Genomic DNA, 24,136 nt, shown 5'->3' on the forward strand with positions numbered 1-24,136 from the left:
TACTAGTGGCAATTTAGGACACGCCGTTCGGACTCGGCGATAAAAGCGAGGTCACATATCAATAACTTAATATGAATCCATTGGTATAAAGAAGCCCCCCCTTGTCCCTACTGGGGTGAAATTCAAATAATTTGCATGCAAACAATTTTATATATCCCAAAATTATTCATATTCAATTACACACCAAAGAAGATAGTATAAGTCAGCTGCGCTAATGGTGATATACCCTCAGCCTCTGACCAAAAGCAGAAATAAACACAATAATTATGCCGTATAAAAATATATTGATTTTGCATCGCGGATTTTCTTCAAAATACATTGAATCTGTAGGTATCGTAATGTGGGGCTATGCCAAATTGGAATAAACGAGCTAACTGGAATAAATAAGCTAACTTCTGACTTTTGAAAAAGTTTAAGAATTATTTTACGGATTTGTAATTTTAGTTGGATTCGGCAGAGGTTTTTGGAACTTTTGGACCATTATCTCAAGAAGTATGGATTTACCCCAGAAAAATTTTACATTTGCAATATGGAACGTGAAAAGAACTTTTTCAAAAAATTTAAATGAAATGAAATGAAATAATACGATGTGCAAGTTCGGACCAATCATAAAATCCCCTTGAGAGTTATCTTGCGGATTTGCCATTTTAGTTAGGTTTCTTGTTTGTTTTTTAGGGTTTCTGGAGCTTTTCGGCTATAAAGTCAGGAAGTACAGACTTGCCATTGCAATTGTACCATCGTTAAAAGGGGCCGCGAGGACAATCTGCTCAAAAATATTCAAAACGATTCTTAAATATCACTTTTCCGAATTTTGGGAGGTACCCGAAGGTGTGGACCGATATGGTCCTACCCGATCTATGTCTGGAAGGAATAATAATATATGGAATGTTTGGACCAAATAGTTCACACAATTTTAAAAAAAAAAAACAAAAATTTTTTTGAACTTATGTGGGGTAGGAGTGGACCTACATATATAGCCTATATTCGAACTTAAACTAAGTTTGGTCAAAATATTACGAAGTATAAAATTTGGTTTGAATCGGTAGATCTGTTTGAAAGTTATCGTGCGCACCAGCCAGCTAGACAGTAAGAGAGACATATGAACGAACAGGGCAAAATCGAATCCAACGAATTTCGTCCAAACATACTTGGGATCCAAAACCATTATTTCGATGAGACATATCTTTGGTCGTATTTTGTATGTATCCGCTAAATCCTAGAATAGAATAGGTGGCGAGGTGACCCCATGCTGCAATATTTGCATAAAAAATCCAATTGGACAAGTGAACTGAAAATTTCTCTGTCATGATTGAGGCAATCCAATGTATCAATGGAGGAAATTGTGGTTCTCTACACAAAACCCATTATATATAAGCAGTAGGCACGTTATCTAGCAGACACATTATTAAAATTTGCATCAGGGAAATGTTCAGTAGTTATTTTTCCACATATAGGCTGCTTTGCCGGTATATGCCCTCCAGGAATTAAAATATGGAACAACAATAAAATTTGGATATTTTTCATACAAAAGTAATGGCCTATGTCACCCGCTAAATAATATCAGATCATCATCAAAATTTTTAGGCATCTTCTTCGATCTAAACTCTTACCTCGTGCAAAATTTCTACCTCTAGCGTGTTCATGATTACACTACAAACAAAAAACTGGATATATTAGGCTGTAACTCTGTTATCAACATAATTAACATCAATAACATTAACATCAAGAGATCGTCTTTCAAAATAACTCACTACGAAGGAATGTGTCTTTCAGGATCAAAGATATAAGCTATATATAAAAAATTTCACAATTTTCGCACAAAAGTTGTGGTCCATTTAACCCCCTAAATATTATCTGATCGCCATCTCAAATTGCGAGCTTCTTCTTTGTCATATACTCTTACATTATTTAAAATTTCAAGGCGATCGGGCTATTAATGCGACCTACAGAGCCGCTACAAAATTGGATAAATAATATGTTTTTGGTCCATTTCACCCGCTAAATATTTCACGATCATCTACAAAATTGCGTGACGATCGGTCCATAATTACGACCTGGGCCCGGTCCCCAGTGGAAAATATGCTACATATTTTCTTGAATTTCGGAAGGGGCGAGGTACTTCCCCTATAACCTATTTCTTTAAAAATGCTATATTTACAATAGCTGAGTTCCTTTACTTACCTGAGGTTACCATTTTTACCATTTGTTACCATTTTTAACCCCAAAAACCAATTTTTAAGAGAGTGAGAGAGGAAATAGAACAAAACTGCCTTTATCTTCTACCACAGGCTACCAGACAAATTTCTTCAGGTAAAAATTGCAGAACTGATTTTTCGACATTTGTTTGACGATTATTTGACAATGAAGGAAAAAATGAACAAAAAACAGAAGAAAAAAGCGAACGCTGACAGAACAAAATTGAAAACTGTGTATAAAAGAAGAAAAGTGAATTTTTATGTTTGTATTTGACATTGCTACCAGATCTACCATTTTTTCGTTCCTTTACTTTTGTGGTAAAACTGTTCATGAGAGAGCAATTTTGACAGTTTTCTCTTTTACCACATTTACCATTAAAAAAAGTAAAGGAATGAAGCTAATAATTACAAATGTATCGGTTTGGAAATTATTTTGCAAGACAATTGTGGCTGTGCCTCGGCTTAAAAATTTACAGATTAATCTACAATTTGGTACTGCTTTTGGGCCCTAAAGACCCGACCACGCCCGTTTTTTAAAATATGTTATATCTCCAATACTACTGAAACGACTTCCATCAAATTTGTAGCAAAAGCTCAATGCTTGCCCTTTGTTATGTATATTTTATGAATTTCGTAGGAGATGGGGTACCTTCCCCACGTCTTTATTTTAAATGCTATATGTCTAAGCCAGCCTTAGGATTATATCGGTTTCAGCATAAATTTTGGGAGGCAATGGGGTTGTGTGTAAAAATACCGAAACACGCCCACTTTTTTAAATATGTTATGTCTTGAAAACTGATGGGCACGCCCATGTCTTTTCAATACATTATTTTTCAAAAACTTTTGAACCTAATTTCATGCAATTTTCAGAAAATGTTCAGGAATGTCCCGTGGTTCAAAATGCTATATATATATATATATATATATATATATATATATATATATTTGTAGACGAATTTCGGTAGCCTATTGTTTTATAATCGCTATATTTGCTCAACTTATGAGTGCATCGACTTGCAAATTAGTATTCGACACAACGGTGATTGCGCCCCGATCAAGAAAAACGGTATTTACAAATTTTCTTAAATGGTGAGGTTCAACGGTCCATCAGCCATAAAAAACTAAAAATATAAGTCTCAATAAACGGCAGAATTCCTCTTAACCATTTATTTAACTTTTATAATTAGAGCGCTTTAGTATAAAGACAGAGGACATGGACGATAATACTGTGCCACAAATTGGAACTCAAGGTCTGTGCGGTGGAAAATTCCTTATGGAGATGAAAGCCCTTAGTGAGTATATTAAGAACCCAAAAGGAAATTTTCCCCATAGGTCAAGTTTCTGAGATATCGCGCGATGAATTTTTTGAATTTTCGCCTATGATGAAGTTTGACGTATGGCATAACTGTCCATCCGGGTTCATAATATTAACTTCATCGACTTTCATCGGCAAACAGAATATTTCACCCACCAAGCTTTTATCTTCATATTTACGCGCAGTGATATTTTTCCTTAAAAACGGTTCAAGAATATGGGTTTTTGTTTTAGCACCGAACTCAGGTAAGATGCTGTTTATTCGGCCCGAAACGACCAAATGTTTAGTCCGCACTATAGGGACTGGGGGCAACAAGTGTATCGAGGCTCCCCAATGGAGCCAGTACGCCCAATGCGTACGTCTGGCCGTCAATATAAAAAGAAACGAGATAGAAAATAAAACACAATAGTTTTAGTAAAGGGTTTGGCTCAACTGCCGGTGTTTATTTATGGTAAACAATATTATCTTTTCTAATTAATGTACAACGATATGTACAATGCTTACGATAAAGCGCGGGTGTTGCTTGCAAGTCAAGCGGTCGATCGATCTTTTTTATTTATTTATGTTGTGTGTTGACATCTGCATAGATGCTTCAAGAGGGCGGTTGTCAAGTGAATATTCGTTGAAATCTCTCATACTATTACAGGGGTGTAATAAATGGGAATGAGGAGATTTCAACGAATATGTCTATGCAATTCATAGGACCAATATAATGAAATAATCAATTCTAACTTAAACATTTGCCGCCTCCCTTGAAACATCGAAATGTTTTAACAAAATCGATATAAGTATAATGTATATATGTAAGTATTAAGTATTGGTATAGTGCAGGCGTGAGCATAACCTTTTACATTTTTTCTTTCAATTTTTGATTTTTGTTTCCTTTTAGCATATCATTTTTTTTTTCAAAAATATTCTTACATGCTAAACGATGGGCCATGAGGGACCCGGGCCATTAGGGACCCCGCGGTAAATATGGCCATTAGGGACCATGTGATAGTCTTACAAACTAAACGATTGGGCCATTAGGGACCCGGGCCATTAGGGACCCCGCGGTAAATATGGTCATAAGGGACCATGTGATACGCTTACAAACTAAACGATTGGGCCATTAGGGACCCCGGGCCATTAGGGACCCCGCGGTAAATATGGTCATAAGGGACCATTCAAGTGACTGGGCCATTAGGGACCCAGCTGTTGTGCAGATCACTATAGACCTGGCTAACGAAAGGGCCATTAGGGACCCTGCGAACGATAGTGCAACGTGAGCTAACGTTCGTTATGTTTGTCTGGGGCCGCTTTACAACTATTTTTCCGTACGATTTACGAAAAACCAAATTTAAGTGACAGGACCCGTAACAATCCATCCAAATGATGTATTTTGAGCGAGCAGCGAACCGGACGAAAGTCGAAGAGTATGCTTTTTAATTATCTTGGGGTACAAATCTGCTCCTATCAAAATATCTACTGGGCACGATTCGCCGAATTGAGGATCTGCCAAAACTATATTCGACAAATCCGACTTAAGGTCCGAAGTGACCGAAAAGGTTGGAAGATTTCTCGATATGGAATCTACTACCAACGCCGAAGTCTCAAAAGTAGACGACCTGTCCACACGACTACAAAGTTTCAATGAACAACTTTTACGACATGTAGCTGCGACAGTATCATTAACTCCAGATATTGACGATTTATTGGATTGGACCTGGAGTCCCAGATCCTTCTGAAGTCGTTCCGAAATGAGAGACGAATCAGAAGCTGGGTCAATTAGCGCCCTAGCAGGAAAAGAGACACCTTGGTGAACGATATTCACCAGCGCTATTCCCAATAGAACTTTTCCATTCTGAGTTACGTGGAAGGATTGTCGAACTAAATTATCGACCGATGTCGACGGAGCGCTGGATGTAGACGAACTTGTGCTACTATTTAAGGTACTAGGCCGAAAGGTGGAAACTGAAGCTGACAACTTCTAACTTCTGTGAGTCACAATTTGACTCGTACTGCTCACAATAGAGCGATCTCTATGCAATAGAGTGTTATGCCTCTGATTGCACTTGCGACAAGAACGACTAGCACAATTTTTGACTTCGTGTCCCATCTGAAGGCAATTCACACACAAACGATGCTTTTTGACTAATTTAAATCTTTCCAACGGCGTACAATTTACGAACCGCTGGCAAACATTTAATTTGTGTTGTTGCTCTGTACAAAGAACGCAACAAGTATTAGGAGACGAACGAAGAGGTGTCGAAAAGAGTTTGGGACTGGGAGAAGAGTGAGGAGAAGAAGTGCAAGATTTAGGAGACACTTTACAAGTCGAATTATACAAAGTGCCAACACTTCTCATTTCATGCAAACACAGAAGAGTTCGAATTCTCTCTGTCAAGAATGCATCTAATTCTTTCCAAGTTGAAAGACGAGACTTATTTGTCACACTTTGCTCCCATAAAGCGTGTGTGATCTTAGGCAATTTTTGTAAACAAATGAAGACCACGATCGGATCCCAATTATACGTTGGTACATCATAAATTTCCATTGTCGAAAGACAACTAGTGATCCCACGTTGTATTGACTTTAGTCCCGAACTAGTTTCCTGATCTAGTACAGGAAGCGAAAACAATGATTTCAATTGATTGTGGACAAGCAACCGTGGATTATCAAATGTGGAATTCAATGCATTCCACGCAAGGTCGAAACTCCTATGAGTCAGAGGAAACTTCAAGACGATTTCTCGAGCCTCACCACTAGTTCTACTCACCAGATGACACAAACGCTCAATATCTGTCAACTGGGAGTTATTTATATAAACCGCACTGAACAAATCTCTGAAAGTGGGCCAATTTAAAATGTTTCCATCGAAAACCTGAATATCACATGGAGGTAACGCAAGATTGTGCATGTTATCAAATTCTGGGAGATCATCAACGAAGTTTGTGCCTATTCTAGGATTCCCAATACTCAATATTGAAGAGCTAGACGCCTGTGTTCCCACATCACGAGAGAGATGGGACGACAAACTCACGTTTTTAACATTCACATCACAGGACTGTTTTTCCACAGAAATGTCGCCTGGATGTTTTGTTAAGAAGTCTTCCGAACTGCCCAATGTATTCGGGGATATTTTAGATGAACTACTAAATTTGGACAACAAACTATTTATTATTAAAGAACAACTTACGTATTTCTTATGCGACTCCTCATATATGGGATTAAGATTTTCAGGATTTTCTACTGAAGAGAGGCATTTACTAAAAGTTTCCTGAAAGCTTTTCCACAATTTCTCAATTTCCTCACTCCTAACTTCGAGAGCATAAATGTCAAGTTCGTCTTCCTTCATAGCACCGAAATGTGCAGTGAATCTCACTATAGAGTTGGAAGCTCTGAGGATCTTTTCTTTAGGGGTGAAAGCCATATTAACGAAAAACAAAGAGAGATCAAACCAACAATATGGTAACCACAGGATAAAACAAAGCTAGCAAATTTGTAGCCACAAAGAATAAACTAATTTACTTTCCACAAAAGGAAGAATAATCAAGCTACCAATTGTAGCGTGCTGATTTAAAATCGCAATCCAAAATTGAAACAATATTGAAAATCTTAAAAATAAACGAAATTTTGCAAACGAAAGCTCAAAAAATTGCAATAAGAAATTTGAGTAAATATTTAAATTCCAAAATTATGTAAAATTTGTAAACTACCATATAATTTACCAACAATTTCAAACTATATTCAAATTCCAAAAGCAAATAGTAATAGGAAATTTAAAACTATATTCAAAATCCCTGAATTACCATTTAATTTACAAATTTATTAGCAAAACGGCACTATACGATAGTAATTTTTGCAGTAAAAAGCAAGAACAAATATCTATTATCGGCCAAACGTACACGAAATAACTACCGATTGCAGTGTATTTGTGTCCAAAAATTCAACGGGAAATTCGAACAATATTAAAATTCCAAAAAAATTATAAAATTCGAAAATATTTGAGTAAAAACCAACAAATAATATCCAACTATCGACCAAAATGACACGAAATAACTACCGAACGTAGTGAATATTTGTCCAAAAATGCAAGGGGAAATTCGAACGATATCAAAATTCCAGAAAAATAATTACAAAATTAGCACAAATAATTTCTAAAATACACTCTACACAAGAAAAAGTCCAATTGACCGGTTGTAGGGTGCATGCAATATAAAAATTATACAAATAACCACCGAATGTAGTGTATTTGTGTCCAATAATGCAACAAAAATTTCAAACTATATATATACAAATCGCAATAAATATTTTTAAATAACGCCCTACACAAGAAAAGATCTAACTGACCTATTGTAGGGTGCACGCAATTCCAAAATGTCCAAAAATATTATTAAAATGTTCCCTGACACCGATTTATTATATTTACTGTAAAATATAATAATATGTGTCACAGTACTAATTTACTGACCGGGTACTGTGTAATAATACACCGGCGGGTTACTGTGCAATAAAAACGGACACGACAGAAAGAGGAATGCCCAAAAATGCAATATTTATGCGTACATGCGTGTGTGTATATATGTATTTGCATGAAAGCCACTTACTGACCGACTAGACGGTACGACAAAGCGACGATGCTGGAGTATGTAGATATACGAACGTGTGTTTATCAAGCAGAAGGGACCACGAATAGGCCGTGCAGTGTAAATATGTAACCGATGTATTTATGAAAATATGTTGTTATATTTACACTGCTAAAGCGAAACGAAATCAATGCAAATTATTGTATGCAGTTTAAGGGAATATTTCAACACTTTTTGGAACAACAATAAGAAACAAGTAAACGACAATGTAGAAGAAGATAAACGAAAAATAATACGAAATATTTAGAAGAAAATATTTATTATTTTTGTTTTGATTTTATTATTCCCGTATGTCTGTCCACGATTTGGACTTTGACCGATTGACAAAAAAGAGGGAATCTATGACGTTGTAAAACGAGATGGCCACAAACAAACAAACGAACACTTGTTTTTATTTATTTCAATGCTCACTTTGCACTATACGCACCTTGTAATGCAGGATTAATGGACTGTATATTATTTTTTAGGCTTTCCAAATTCAAAGCGATGATCCAATCCGGCTCGAATTGACCAAATGTTTATTCGGCCCGAAACGACCAAATGTTTAGTCCGCACTATAGGGACTGGGGGCAACAAGTGTATCGAGGCTCCCCAATGGAGCCAGTACGCACAATGCGTACGTTTGGCCGTCAATATAAAAAGAAACGAGATAGAAAATAAAACACAATAGTTTTAGTAAAGGGTTTGGCTCAACTGCCGGTGTTTATTTATGGTAAACAATATTACCTTTTCTAATTAATGTACAACGATATGTACAATGCTTACGATAAAGCGCGGGTGTTGCTTGCAAGTCAAGCGGTCGATCGATCTGTTTTATTTATTTATTTATGTTGTGTGTTGACATCTGCATAGATGCTTCAAGAGGGCGGTTGTCAAGTGAATATTCGTTGAAATCTCTCATACTATTACAGGGGTGTGATAAATGGGAATGAGGAGATTTCAACGAATATGTCTATGCAATTCATAGGACCAATATAATGAAATAATCAATTCTAACTTAAACAATGCTGTCAAAAAATTTATTTTCCCTGATTGGCAATTTTATTAGCTTTCTAATGGTATACATATAAGCTTAATCGGTTACTTAAAATCGGCACAAAATCCGGGTTTTATATCGCTATATCCGGTTCAAAATATTAGATAACCGGATCTATTTTTCAAGAAAACTTGTCATTAACGTGTTTAGCATATCGGGAGCTATTTATGGTAAATATTTCAGATACATCCCAGATGTCAATATAGGCGAAAACCAATGGGTATGTCTACTTACCAATAAATAACAAATAACGAATATGCAGAAAAACAAAACATAGGTTTTTTCTGAACAAAAACCGGGTAAATGTCAAAAAAGACAATGAAAACGTGACAATATCGATTAGTTGTCAGTGAGAACCGTACCTAAAATTCTCTGAGCAACATTTTTGTGGAATATTTGGATGCTGTAAAATCTCATCTTGTGGTAATTTTACTACGGTTCAAGAAAGAAAGGACGAAAAGGACATGAAAGGAATTAAGTTAGAAGAATGAAATGTTCTACAAAAAGATTCGCCATTCGATTTGACTGAAGACATGTAAACTCAAAACTACAATAACGGCAAACAGAGATATATAGCTATTTTCTCAAACATCATAGGCGAAAATTCAAAAAATTCATCGCGCGATATCTCAGAAGCTTGACCTATGGGGAAAATTTCCTTTTGGGTTCTTAATATACTCACTAAGGGCTTTCATCTCCAAAAGGAATTTTCCACCGCACAGAAACCTTGTTGCACAGTGTAATAAATCCTTAACAGCATCAATGGGCGAAAAATCCATAAAAAGTTGTCATTAAAATTCATTACGACGAGCCAGCAACGCTGACCGGGGTCTGCTAGTTTGTTAATAAAATACAGGCGCAATCGCTATAGAATAAAAAAATGGTATATCAAAGGCACATTCATTGAAACACACTTATATACGTTATATGGGAACTCTAACTAAAAAACATTTTGTCAAAGATATTTCTCATTTTCTAAGAATACAACGTACGGCACAATTTCAATGTGTTGTGGTACCGAGTTTGCTTTAATTAAGCAAAAATAATTTAAACAACTAAAACAGGTTTAACTGTGGCCGGACTGAACTAAACATAATTATTTGCGACACTATATATTCCTGATCAGGGTAAAACGCTGAATCGATATAGACATGTCCGTCTTTTGTAACCACTCTAGCGTCCGCAATAATTGAGATAGAACTCTACATTTTTGCACCCGAGTGAATTTTTTCCATAGGCAGATTGTTTGATAGGATATATATTGGCTCACGTTTTGGTATAGCCCCCATATAACGGTACCTCCCGATTTTTGGTTTTTCGAGGATTTTAGCTACAATTTTTAACAGTCACAACACTGCTTTACCAAAATTTTTAATACATGTGCATGCTTTTGAAAAGGCCATTTATAACGAAATCTCCCTATTTTCTGTAGTTTAAGTATTTTAGCTACATTTTTTGAATTTATTGTGCTTTGGCACTTGAGTGATCACAAAACTTTTTCACGAAAAATTGTTAACATTGGGCCATGTTTACGTAAACATGACCCCATTAAACAGTACCAAAGGTTTTTCGGTAATTTGAGGGGTTAAGCTAAATGTTTTGTCTGAACTACCTGTAATTTGACATTTGAGGCTCTCTGCAGTCATGCAATTTCTCCACCAAAACTCGTCAACATAGTCTATTTGGTCACAACACTACTCTACCAAAAATTATCAATACTGGTCATTGTTTTAAAATGCCCGATTTTAGGTATTTTGGAATTTTAGCTAAATTTGCAGACCGAATTAGCTGTAAGTTGGCATTTAAGATTCCTAGTATTAAAAACTTCTTCACCAGAAATTGTGGATATAGGTCCACATTTTGGAATGGCTGCAATTTGACCAAACAACTTCTACTGAGTTAATTGTGTTTATATTAATATTTTCGGTCCAAATGGACTGTACTTTGACAAAGGTATTAATCAATTTGAAATTTGATACTACTTGGTATTTGGGGTTTCCAGTGGTCAAAAAACTTCTCCACCTAAAATTGTGGACATGGGATATAGCCCACAATAACCACACCGCTCGAGTTCAGGTATTTTTAAGATTTAATCTACATTTTCGGCCCAAATTTGATGTTATTGGTAATTAGGTTTCCTAGCGATCAGTAAATTTGTTTCATTTTAGTTCATAATATTTTAGGGTGGAGGGTATAAAATGTTCGGCCCGGCCAAACTAAACACTTTTTTATTTTTATACCCTCAGTTCTAATGCTAAATAGGTATCATACACTTTGATACTAGGGTGTCCAAAAAACCGGTTTTTCCAAACAAAACGGTTTTCGGTTAACCGAAATTTTCAGATCTTTCAAAAACCGGTTTTCGGTTTTCAAAAATTTTAAAAACCGGTTAACCGGTTTAAACCGGTTTTGTAAAATAGGTACAAAATTGCTCATAATTGATAAATATTTGATTAAAAATATGCGGCAAGGGTAAATTAAGTATAACTAATTCGTTATTATATAATTATCTGATAATATCCTTGTTACTTAACATTCAACCTTAAAGTAGAGACAGCAAAGATAAGTCAGAAATTTTGCTCTAAAAATAGTAAAAGCCCTTATAAATATAAGATTGTGTACCAAAGGGATTAAATTTACATTTTATTAAGTCTGGATTCTCCTTCTTGCGTTGAGAACCTCAAATCATAGTGCCGGAATCAAAATGCATTTTGTTATCGTTACCCTTTACAACCTTAAATTCGACAAGTTCCTAGTTTACTGTACTAATTCAAAAACGTATGAATAACGTTATTCAGACAACCATGTAATATTACGTATACGCAGTTTTTTCATAGATCGTTCAATTGAACTATATTGGAGTTGTGCCATTTTACACAAAATATTTTTCAATTTTAAAGGTATCTGACATTTATAATTTTGCTGTACCTTTTGTTAGTTAAGTTTATTTTACTTTCAAGAATACAATTGTAATGAAATTTTAAAAATATTACTACTTTTTTAAAACCGGTTAACCGACACAAATAACCGGTTTTTTCGGTTAACCGAAAATGACGTTTTTGGCGAAAACCGGTTTCGGTTTTGTAACTCAAAACCGGTTAACCGGTTAACCGGTTTCGGTTTTGGACACCCTATTTGATACGATCAAAAATGTCCTTTATCGAAATGAATTTTTATCTACAGTCGGACCTCGATTATACGTGATGGTCGGGGCCGGAAGCATTACGGATAATCGATTTTCCCGGATAATGGAGGCAATGCTTTTATGCAGCTTTTAAACATATTTTTAAGTAAAAATGGCATAATATTGTACAATAATATGACAATTTTTTTGTTTTGTTTATTGTTGAAGATTCAATCTCATTTTCGATTGTTTGAGTGGAGTATTCCCCCACTGGCTCAACTTCATTTATTACCCTCTATTACAGAGAGTAATGTTTATAAAATTTGTTACGGTAATCCACCAAATTTTAGAAGGACACATATTATCATCATCATCAGATTCATCTGAGTTGACTTTGGTTTTTGTGATTCCATAAATACACAAATTGTGTAATACGGCAGAGTTTCCAGTTTTCGTTTTTTTACCTCTTATTTACTTAATCAAATTAATTGGAAAGTGTGTTTTTACTCCCGGGTAATGAAGTTTATAACGAAAAATAGAAGAAATGGAATAAGTCCAACATTTCTTTTCTATCACGGCTAATGGAGGTTCCCGGATAATCGATTCACAGATAATCGGGGTTCAACTGTATAACATACCTTATATTTTGTCCAAACTCAGATCAAGATGGACCATATCGGTCCACTCTTTCGGAGATCTTCCCCACACATAAGCTTAACATTTTTCGCCAAAATTGAGCACATGATAAATGCCGAAGGGTGTACGGACTATGTATATCGGTTCACTCCCGCAGAAATGTCAATTTAAGGACACGTTTCGGATTGGTTCTGAAAATTTTTCCAGCAGTTTGTGCACGCAGTTCCTATAACTGCGGTATAAATTTCTTCGTGGTCAATTTGGTAATTCCAAAATACAAAAAAAAAATCTGCCGGCACCAACTAGAATAAATTTCGAATTAATTCTCTTTCGAGTTTGAGCTGCTATGACCTAAGAGGTACATTAAAAATTAGGAATCCACAGAAGTCCCACACATTCCATTATGTTACGTATCACGGGTGGTTAAGTCCGATCATCAGGCATATTAAAATGCTATTTTAGTGGGTGAATGAAAGCTGAGCTTGGAAACTAGCATTTATACCACAAATCATTCGAAAATTGTATATTCGAATTATTTATTTATAATTACAATGTCAGTTTTTAATTCCAAACTTTTCCTATAGTCCAACTTGCTTTATTATACTATGACAGCTTTTTTCCACCTTCATTTGTATTTGTCCTTCTGTATCAGAAGATTTGATCATAAGTATTTGTCATCGGAAGCTTTGACAAGTTGATGGTGACTTAGAACGCTAAGACGGCGGCAACCGTGCCACTTGGTTGTCGGAGACCCATGTTGGAATCCCAGACAGGCTCTTGCTGAAATCATTTTTGTTTTGCCTTATTAAGGCGAAGATCATTTTATAGCAATATTTGAATTAATTCTCTTTCGAGTTGAGCTGTTATGACCTAAGACGTACTTCATGTTCCAAGAAGTTCTATATCGGACAACAACTTCGGCAACATCCCTTACAAGAGTTCACAATTTTATATTAAGTGCAATTGTAGAGCTGTTCAAGGATCGTTTTGAGTGAAAAATTAAATCAAGTTCGTTGCTTGTTAAGGCGGATATACCGGTCTATCCACATGTTGTTAACTACACCTTCTCTAAAAATAATGCAGTTGTTCTAGTTGTAGATTCGTGGAGAGAGGTAAGGTGCGGTTCGTCAAGTGGATGGGGTGGTTTGATTACCACTTTTTAGATTTTTCAACGATTTTTTTTCGAAATGCAACGATCAGCATGGACACAGGAGATCATGAGTTTAAATCTTGGTCACGTTGTTTCGATTCCCAAGTATCTCTACATGCTAAATTGATTTATAAACGATGCTGAGGTAATGCTCTTCTTACGGTGTATTTTATCGTTATGCATAAGACTGCGGTTGTTGGTGGTGATTTCATTATCGTATTCAAAAAAATGGGTGGGCTTATAAGACAAAAACAGTTTAGCTTTGTTCCATTACTTTTTTAATGGTGAACGTGGTAAAAGAGAAAACTGTCATAATTGATATCTCATGACCAGTTTTTTCTTTTGTTTTTGTTAATTTTTTCATCATTGTCAAATAATCGTCAAACAAGTCACGGAAGAAAATTGTCTGGTAGCCTGTGGTAGAAGAGATCGCCATTTTTGTTCTCTCTCTTTCTAAAAAATTGCTTTCAGTTTTACCACTTTTTGGGGTTAAGGAACGCTTTGCAGGTTAAAAATGGTAACCTCAGTCAAGTAAAGGAACACAACTTTTAATGAAGTAGTAGCCCAGTCAAAATAGACATGCGTATAAGGGGGAAATAGCAAAAATTCCTACAAAGCTGAATTTTGGTGGAGTTTACCATTAGAAACAACGTCCTGAAAGTCCCTCCATTGTCCCTATGATTTAAAAAAAAAAACAATTTTCGAGATATCGCGATCTAAATGTCAAATTAAAATTAGCCGCGTAAGTACATTATGAAGCGAACCGGTTAATATAACCACACTGTGTGTTAGGTACTTCAAGAAGCTTTCAAACGATATCCACGTTGCAGTAATCAATTCAGTACAAACATGTCTAACCCGGTTTCTAAATGTCGCTCTTCGGGTTTCAGCGTAACAAACCCTACCTTCGGAAAAAAAATTCAAAAACATCGGAGAGTTATCGTTGGGGTCGTTCCCGTTGGGCTTTCGATTACACCTGTAAGTTAAATGGGCTATTTTTGCATAAACTGACTCTATCATGTAATTACTCTGCTAAACACGCTACGGTTTTTTTGGATTTTTTTTTTAAAGATAGGAATAATTTCTTCAGGGAAACATATATTTTTTGGGGGGACAGACCCGGTTACTTCTGTTAATTTAGCCGGTGCATATTTCATATTTGCATGTTTCGGATGTGTGCATATTTCTCTTATAAGTGCATAAAAATTATAAGTTTTTTTTAAAACAGCTATATCTCAAGAATGGTCCCTTCTAGGAAACAAATTAAAAAGAACAAACTATAGATAATTTTTCTGTCTACAATAATTACTTAGTCAACTTTTGATAAGATCAACCCTTTTCAAAAAATAAATCCGAAAATCTAAAAAATCCTTAAAATTTGACCTTCAAAGGTCAAATAATAATATTTTTTTTTGCACACATGGCATCGATGGGGACTTCAAGGACATAGTTTCTAATGGCAAACCCTAGCTCTCCACCAAAATTCAGCTTCTTGGGAATTGTTGTTATTTCAAAGTCTATTTTGATTGGGCTATAGTACGAATATGTTTCTTGTTTTTAACGTACAGTGTGTATGTAAACCAGCATCAGGCAAACAAAAACAACAATCGGAGTTGTTTTTGTATTAATGCATTGTTTTTATACCAAACAGATATAACAAAGACAAAAACATGTGACAATAGTGTGGAATTTTGGTAACAGATGTGTAAAAAATTTACTGGAATAGATAACAGATTGACTTTTCACATATATGGTAACATGGGGCGCCTTCGCCACGTTTTTGTTCAAAATGTTCTCATACCGACACCGTTAAAGTTTTTTCAAATATTACTTTGGGTACAAATATTAGCGTATCTTGACTATAAGTTTTGATATATAAGTGGTTATAATTTTGTTTTTAAAATATTATTTTTGAGAATTTACAAAATGTCTAAAAAGTGGCGAAGCCTCCCCACCCATGGGGCAGCTTCGCCATCGAAATTGAACATTTTCCAACGGACTCTAAAACTGTAATTTACCATACTTTTTCCTTAAATATCAATATTATGCGAAAAAGGAACATGTTTTCTATTGAATAATCAAAAATGATTCTAAAATTCACAAATAGTAACCGACTCTAGCTGTTAATTGAAATAGGTTCCTTGAATATAGGTACAAAAATCATAATATAACCAAAACAAGACACGTTTATGATACTATTTGATTTTAACTTCACATTATAGTGTGGTATATCTATGGCATAAAGAACTGAAGTTAAACATGAAACATTTCTGACATTAAGCCACCACACCCCTATCATGGCGTAGGCGCCCCACCCCCAACATATCTCATAATATGAATATATTCACATTTGTTATTGTTTTTTTATGCAAATTATTGGGATTTCTATTCTTCAGTAGTTGTCTTCTAACGGTATAAAATATGTTTTCGATATCACAAAAGGTAAAGAAGATATCACAAAAAACATCTACCATAATTATTTTTCCCAATACCCTCAAAACACACAACCACGTGCGTCCGCTATCATAATTATGACACAACTGCCAACTTTTGGGAGATGATAGATCTTCATTAAACTCACAATTTTGCCTTTAACGGATTTTTTCTAGCACTTGTATTTTGCGAGAAAATCGGCGATGGCGTACCCGCCCCAGTGGCGAAGGCGCCCCATGTTACCATATATGGCGAAAAACAAAAATTTTTTACAATCGATGAATCCGAGTTTCACCCTTTCAGAATTCGCGAACTGTTAACATATTCTATATAGTATGATATACATTCTTTAAACTGAAGTGTTTTAGGAGGAATCCCATAAGGTCGACCATTAAAATTAATTTACGTGGAAGCTGTGTTGGCATCAATGTAGAAAAATAGGTAAAAATGGGTTGAAGCCAACAAGTTTTTTTATGCTCCCTTCCGATTTTAGGCTTAACCTTACATTTTATAGACATATGCCAAAAAAAAGACTCAAAGAATACTTCATGGGCAATATGATACTAGTGTATCATTTTTCGATATATCCACTGCATCCACCTAAAATTGATGCTGACATTTTGAAGCCGGAATTTCGGGGTTTTTTGAATTGTTTTAATAATTCGGACGCGCAACAAGATAATATTCAAAACTCACATTAGGATTATAAAACCCGTGATTCTACGTCGTTTAATGCATATCTCATGAGTGTGCTTCTTACAGCATCCTAGTAATTGGAGTCTAAAGGCCAATATTTGATGATTTTTTTTAAAAACCCTATTTTTTGCGTTTAAAATGTACAAGTGTCATTCAATTTCCTTTGTACCCCGCGTGAATTTAGTTTTTTTACGCGACGGATCTAATGAGACCTTCCGCGATCGAATCCATCCACTAAAACCGCGGATATAGATACCCTGAAAATATGAAAAGCGGCAAAAAATTATTTCGACAAATCCGCGTACTAAACCGCCATTTTCTTTAAAATTTTTTACGTAAATGGAATCCTTTATACGCGATTATAATATTTGCGAAAACGCGTGTCATAAATTACAGAGATTCGCGTGTAATATGGGTTTTTCACCAAAAATAGATTGTGGAGGCACATCCGCGGTTCTTGAAGAATCTAATTAAAATTTGTATATTTGGACGTATTTTTTATAGGCGCTGACGAAACCGGATGCGCATCAAAATCGTATGCACATTGCGCGACTTTTACCAACTTTAAGGTTTTTTGCAGTGTATGATGCAACTGGTGGCACACAATGGCCCCTGAGTGAAACATCGAAATATGCATAAATTTTGACAGAGATTAATTCGCTGTATCCAAAAACGGATGCGCATCAACCGACATTAACTAATTCACGAATAACAGGCTTTTTAATTATAATATTAATTTAATGATTGTAATTTCAATATTACTCTTAATTTCCTACCCTTATAAGTTATCACAGTAATCAGTTAAACTCTCGCGATGGTAAACCATATGTTTTGATGAAGTTTTAACTGTATACATTCATTATTCTATGGGATTTTAGCAAAATAGTTGGAGAACTCCCAAATATTTTTTTCTAATTTTTAGAATCAAACCAAAAAAATATTTGCAACAATATTTTCCAACAATAAGTTTTTCTCTTTTGTTGTTGCTATAATATGCAATTTATGTACCCAATCTCTATAAATTTGTAATCATATTTTTCTACGCATTGTTTAGATTCCGCATATATTCTTTAATTTATTTTTTGAGGGTTTGTACGGATTCTGGGACAGGATAATTTGGATTTACTTCAAAATTTTTTTATTATTTGTTGACTTTCCGCGAAAATAATAATAAATTTAATAACTATTTAAACATCTACGAATAGATATGGACTGCTGTTAACGATTTATGCATACATTTTCTCATAACAACAAAAAAGATAATTTTAAATATTTTTTCTTTATATGAGAATAAAAACCGCTATAACTTTTGAGCGCATTGGCCAATTTCGTGAACGCGAGCAGATTTGAAACCGGATTTTTTTCCTTTACCTCTGTACCAAAAATCGTAGATGTGCTCGTAAAAAAATTTTTAATTTTTTTCAAATGGAATTGTAAAGGAATTTTGTTATTCGCCATATACGCTCCATCATAGCATGGAAGGAATATAAAGTTTGTTTTCCAGTTTATAACGCATTGAAATAATCATTTGCGACCCTATAAAGTGCATATATTCTTGATCAGTCGACCTATGCACGTCCGTTTTTCCATGCGTCTGTGGCATTCAATCTATCATCCTGAAAAATAGAGTTAGGATGCTGAAAATTTGAAAAGATGAGTCTCTTGTTTGCAGGCGGGTCAAGTTTTAAAATAGGCTATATCGGTCTAAGTTTTGGTATAGCTCCCATATGACGGTACCGCCTAATTTCAGGTATTTTGATCTTTTTAGCCATAATTTCATACCGACTTACCTATAATTTGGCATTTAGGGTTCCTAGAGGTCAAGAAACGTATCTACCAAAAGTTGTGGACTTAACGCTTTTTTTCTTGTTTAATGAGTAAAGTTGTATGTGTGGAGAATGTTGCTCTCACCGACTAACTAATAAATACACTGCAGGTTAGTTATTATAAAATGGTTAATGTTATGATGTACGGTTCGTCGCTTTGTGTATTTATAAAGTTTCTAAAATAAAAATTTTCACAAAAAAAATGTATTTCATCACTTTATAATGAAGTTCTTAGCATACCTGTCACGGGCACCAACACACACAAAGAGAAAGAGAAACATAGCAGAAATTCTTGTTGCATGTGAAAAGTCTTTCGAATTCTCCTTGTTGTGGTTGTTGTCATTCATTGCCAATGTTTACTTACAAAGTTTTCACCACATTTCAAATGGAAAATGTGTAATTTCCCCAAAGACGCAAGGAAAGACTAACATACATATGTATGTGTGAATGTTACGACTTTAGCAAGAGTTTTTGCTATGACTTACACATACACCCACACACGCCCACCCACCAGCATCCCTGAAATTTCCCACAACTCCAAGAAAGTTGTTGCCTCAAATATTTTCTGTGTTTTTTTAATTGTATACCTACATCTGCACTATGAAAAAAATGAGCTTTGAATAGTGCACTCTATGCTATTCAACAATATTTTATCTAAAGACAAGAAGAAACTTAAAGCAGTGCAAGTAGCATAAGAAGAATGCAGTTATATTGTTTACCAAAGCTTTGCAATAAATGATGTCAAGCATATGCTGCTGCGCAGAGCAAACTGCAAACACATTGTTCCATGAGCCCCACATATGGGGGCTCATATCAGTCAATTGTTTGGAAACTGTTTTAATAGTCCGGTCAAAATAGACATTGAAATAGCAAAAATTCCCACAAAGCTGAATTTTGGTGGAGAGCTAGGGTTTGCCATTAGAAGCAACGTCCTAAAAGTCCCATCGATCCCACGTGTGCAAAAAAATTTTTCGGGGTCAAAGGTCAAAACTTAAGGGTTTTTAGGTTTTCGGATTTATTTTTTGAAAACGGTTGATCTAATCAAAAAGTGACTAAAGTAAATATTGTAGACAGAAAAATTATCTACAAATTTGGCCCTTATAATTTTTCTTATAAATTTCGTAGAAGGAACCATTCTTGAGATATAGCTGTTCTAAAAAACAAATGATTTTTATGCACTTATAAGGGAAATATGCACATATTCAGACGACCCGCTTAAAATATATATTTTCTTGAAGAGCGAAATTATAGCTATCTTCTAAAAAAAATTCCAACAAAATCGGAGTGTGTTTTGTAGAGTTATTCAATGTTAGATTCATTTTATGGAAAAATAGCCCATTTAACCCACATGTATAATCGAAAGCCCAACGGGAACGACCCCAACGAAAACTCTCCGATTTTTTTCACGTTTTGTCCGATGGTAGGGTTTGTTGCGCTGATTACGGAAATGTATAATTTTCAACGGTTGCGGATCCGTTTCGCCGGTTATTAGACCCGAAAGGCCAAATTTTAAATCCGGGTTAGACCCGGTTCTACTGAACCGATTACTGCAAAGTGGATATCGTTTGAAAGCTTAAGGAAGTATCTAACACATAGTGTCGTTACTTTAACCGGTTCGCCTCATAATGTACTTACGCGGCTAATTTTTTTTTGACCTTTAGATCGAGATATTTCGAAAATGGTAAGTCTTTTTTAAGAATCATAAAGACCAATCTTGTAGACAATTATTGAATCTACAACTTTTACTTTAGCGGGCTTTTGCAAGGTATTACCGAGAGAAAATTAAAAAAAAAAACTGAATAATGCCTCCAAAAATTACCTTTGACCCCGAATAAGTTGTTTTTCACACATGGGATCGATGGGGACTTTTAGGACGTTGCTTCTAATGGCCAACCCTAGCTCTCCACCAAAATTCAGCTTTGTGGGAATTTTTGCTATTTCCCCCTTATACGCATGTCTATTTTGACCGGACTATAACATCAAACAATACATAACCTTATTATGGGCGTTATGTAAAATATTTAATATACACACAGCAGGCAATAAATATTGATATTTTGCATCACTAGAAGTTGGTCCGGATGTTGATGACATTATTGGGGTTTGTTTGGAAAACGATTGTGTAACCATATTAAGATGTGTCATAATTAATTATTTATAGATGTTGCAGATATTAGTTTACAGCGCATAATTTATTCCACACTGCACAGTGGGATCACATCGAAAACACTATCAAATCTTTTAATAGAATGACGTTACAACAAGTAAAAAAGTATCCGTCGGTTTTGCCGATAGAGATATACCCTCAGCCTGTGTGAATTAAATCTTTCAACTACGGACAGATCGATACAGTTGTTGAACATTTGTGGGGGAGGTAACATAAAGAGAAGATCGATATCGGCCATTTTAGAAGTTAAACTAAATTTGGACAAAATATTAGGATATCCAACGTTTGGATAAATTTGGTTGCCCCGTTTAAGGGATATCATGCATACCATTTTAGTGACATTTTTTAAATATTGGAGGGAAGTACATGAAGTTGTTGCCAATCTTCGAACTGAAACTAAGTTTGGATATCTTTTGGGCAGTTTTCTCAAGGGGCAAGTCCATGCCCCTGAAAAAGCATTTACCATCGTAATTGAGGCAGCGAATGCAAGTTGCTTCAACAGAAATAAAAGTGTGGGAGGTACCCGAATGAGTGGACAAATATAATCCATATTCAAACCTGATATACATATGACAGATGTATTAGAGTTATCGTGCGCACAATTTTTCCGAACATTTTTGAACTTTTGTGGGGGAGGTACCTGAAGGTGTGGACCGATATGGCTTTAGGGATACGCAGTGGAATGCAATAATCGGTTTTTCGACTATACGGTTTTCGTGAAAAACTTAAAACTCGATTTTCGGTTCCGGTCTTCGCAAAGTCAATAGTCGACTACGACTTTTAGAAATTTTGCGGCTAATAATCGATTAATCGATTAACCGAAATCGATTTTATGTATCCCTATATGGCCTATCTTCGAACTTATACTAAGTTTGGACAAAATATTACGAAGGCCACAGTTTGAACCGAGTCTGCAGATCCATTCAAGAATTATCTTGCGCTCCAACCACTAAACACGTTGTCATAGGTGTTTTTTTTGCAATTTTCAGCCTATTTGCTCAGGAAGTATGCACTTGTCCCAGATGAAACTTTTACCGTCGTATGGGGGGCTGTAAGACAACTAGTTACAACAAAAATCAAAGCGATTCGAGAGCAGGTCCTAAACTAAACTTTTCCCAACTTTTGTGTGGGAGGTACCCGGAGAAGTGGACCGATTGAGTCCATATTGGAACCTCATCTAAGTCTGCTAGAAATTTCACGATGTGCAAAGTATGGGCCAAATCGGTTAGTCCCTTCAAGAGTTATCGTGCACACAAATTTTCTGAACATCTTCAAACTTTTGTGGGGGAGGTACCGGAAGGAGTGGACCTATATCTGTCCATCTTCGAACTTAAACTAAGTTTGGACAAAATATTACGAAGACCAAATTTTGAACGAAATCGGTTGATCCGTTCGAGAGTTATCATGCGCTCCAGCCAGCCAGACAGACAGACGGACGAACAGCGCTAAATCAATTTCGTCTAAACATACTTGGGGTCTAAAACCACCAGGGCTGCACGAAAAATATCTGGCCTAGACAACAACACGTGTTGCCAGGCGCTATTTGAGATTTCCTTTGGATGGTTTGACTGTTTTTAGCCTAGTCCGGACAGTTTTTCATACAAGCTTGTGTTGTTTTGTTTACAGTGACATGAAGAAATCACTTTGCAAAAAAAAAAGGAATTTAGTTGTGAACATTTTTGTCCGATAATTTTTCACAACTTTGGACGAGAATAATCACGGCTAGAGTGCATCGATCATATTAAATCTTTGTATGCTGATAAAAGGGCCATCCTATAGAACACTAGCCGAAACAAGTAAGAACGACTTTATGTTCGGCCAGGCCGAACTTGTTATTCCCTCCACCACGAGTTGTATTGAAGTAAAATGGAACAAAGTGTTTCCTTTCGTTTATGAAGTACACTAAATACCAAATTTTAGCAAGTCCGGTAAAACAATGTGGCTAAACTTCAAAATACCGAAATTCGGGATCTACCGTTCCTTGGTACTATATCAAAACGTCGATCTATACCTACAAATTTCTGGCGGAAGTTTTTAGACTCAAAGAAGACTAAGTACCAAATTTCCGATATGTCGGTAAAAACTTCAAAATACCGAAAATCGAGAGGTATGCTTCAATAGGGGATATAGGAACACGCGGACCTATACTGACAATTCTCTTCTGCAATATTTGATAACCCCATGGAAGACTAAATACAAAATTTCAGCGATTACGTTTGAATATTGAGGCCACAACCTTCAAAATACCGGAAATAGGGAGGTACCGTTCTATGGGGGTTATACTAACGCGTGGACCTATACCGACAAAACTCATATGGAACGTTTAATACCTCAAATGAAGACCAAAATTTCAGCCACTTCGGTGGAAAATAAAGCCACAACTTTCAAAATACCGGAAATAGGGAGGTACCATTCGATGGGGGCTGTACTAAGGCGTGGATCTGTACCAACAAGTTTTTCGGGGGGAAAGTTTTATACCCCCACCGAAGAGTAAATACCAACTTTCAGCAATTTCTGAGGGATATTGAGGCCACAACCTTGAAAATTCCGAAAATTGGGAGGTGCCGTTCTATTGGGGATATATGAAGGCGTGGACCTATACCGACAAATTTCATGTGGAACGTTTAATATCCCAAATGAAGACCAAATACCAAATTTCAGCCATTTCGGTGGATTAGTGTAGCCACAACCTTCAAAATACCGAAAATCGGGAGGTACCGTTCTATGGGGGCTATATGAAGACATGGACCGATATAGCCCATTTGAAATACCAAACATCCTAGGAGTAATAGAAACTTCCATTCCAAATTACAAAGCTCTATCTTAAAAATTGCTAGCTGTATTTTGATTTCTACAGACGGACAGACGGACATAGTTATATCGACTTTGAATTGTACCCTGATCAAGAAAATGTAGCATATAACGTATGA

The 24,136-nt window shown here is 35.6% G+C and overlaps 1 long non-coding RNA gene across 2 annotated transcripts in view; it reads right to left on the reverse strand.

The window, feature by feature from the left end:
* LOC141404766 (uncharacterized) overlaps nt 1–24,136 on the reverse strand; it is a 130,733-nt gene that overhangs the window by 104,792 nt on the left and 1,805 nt on the right. The gene's annotated exons all lie outside the window — the stretch shown is intronic.

The sequence above is a fragment of the Musca autumnalis genome, unplaced genomic scaffold (genome assembly GCF_047663935.1).
Source record: "Musca autumnalis isolate F117 unplaced genomic scaffold, ASM4766393v1 scaffold_5, whole genome shotgun sequence".
Taxonomy (NCBI): domain Eukaryota; kingdom Metazoa; phylum Arthropoda; class Insecta; order Diptera; family Muscidae; genus Musca; species Musca autumnalis.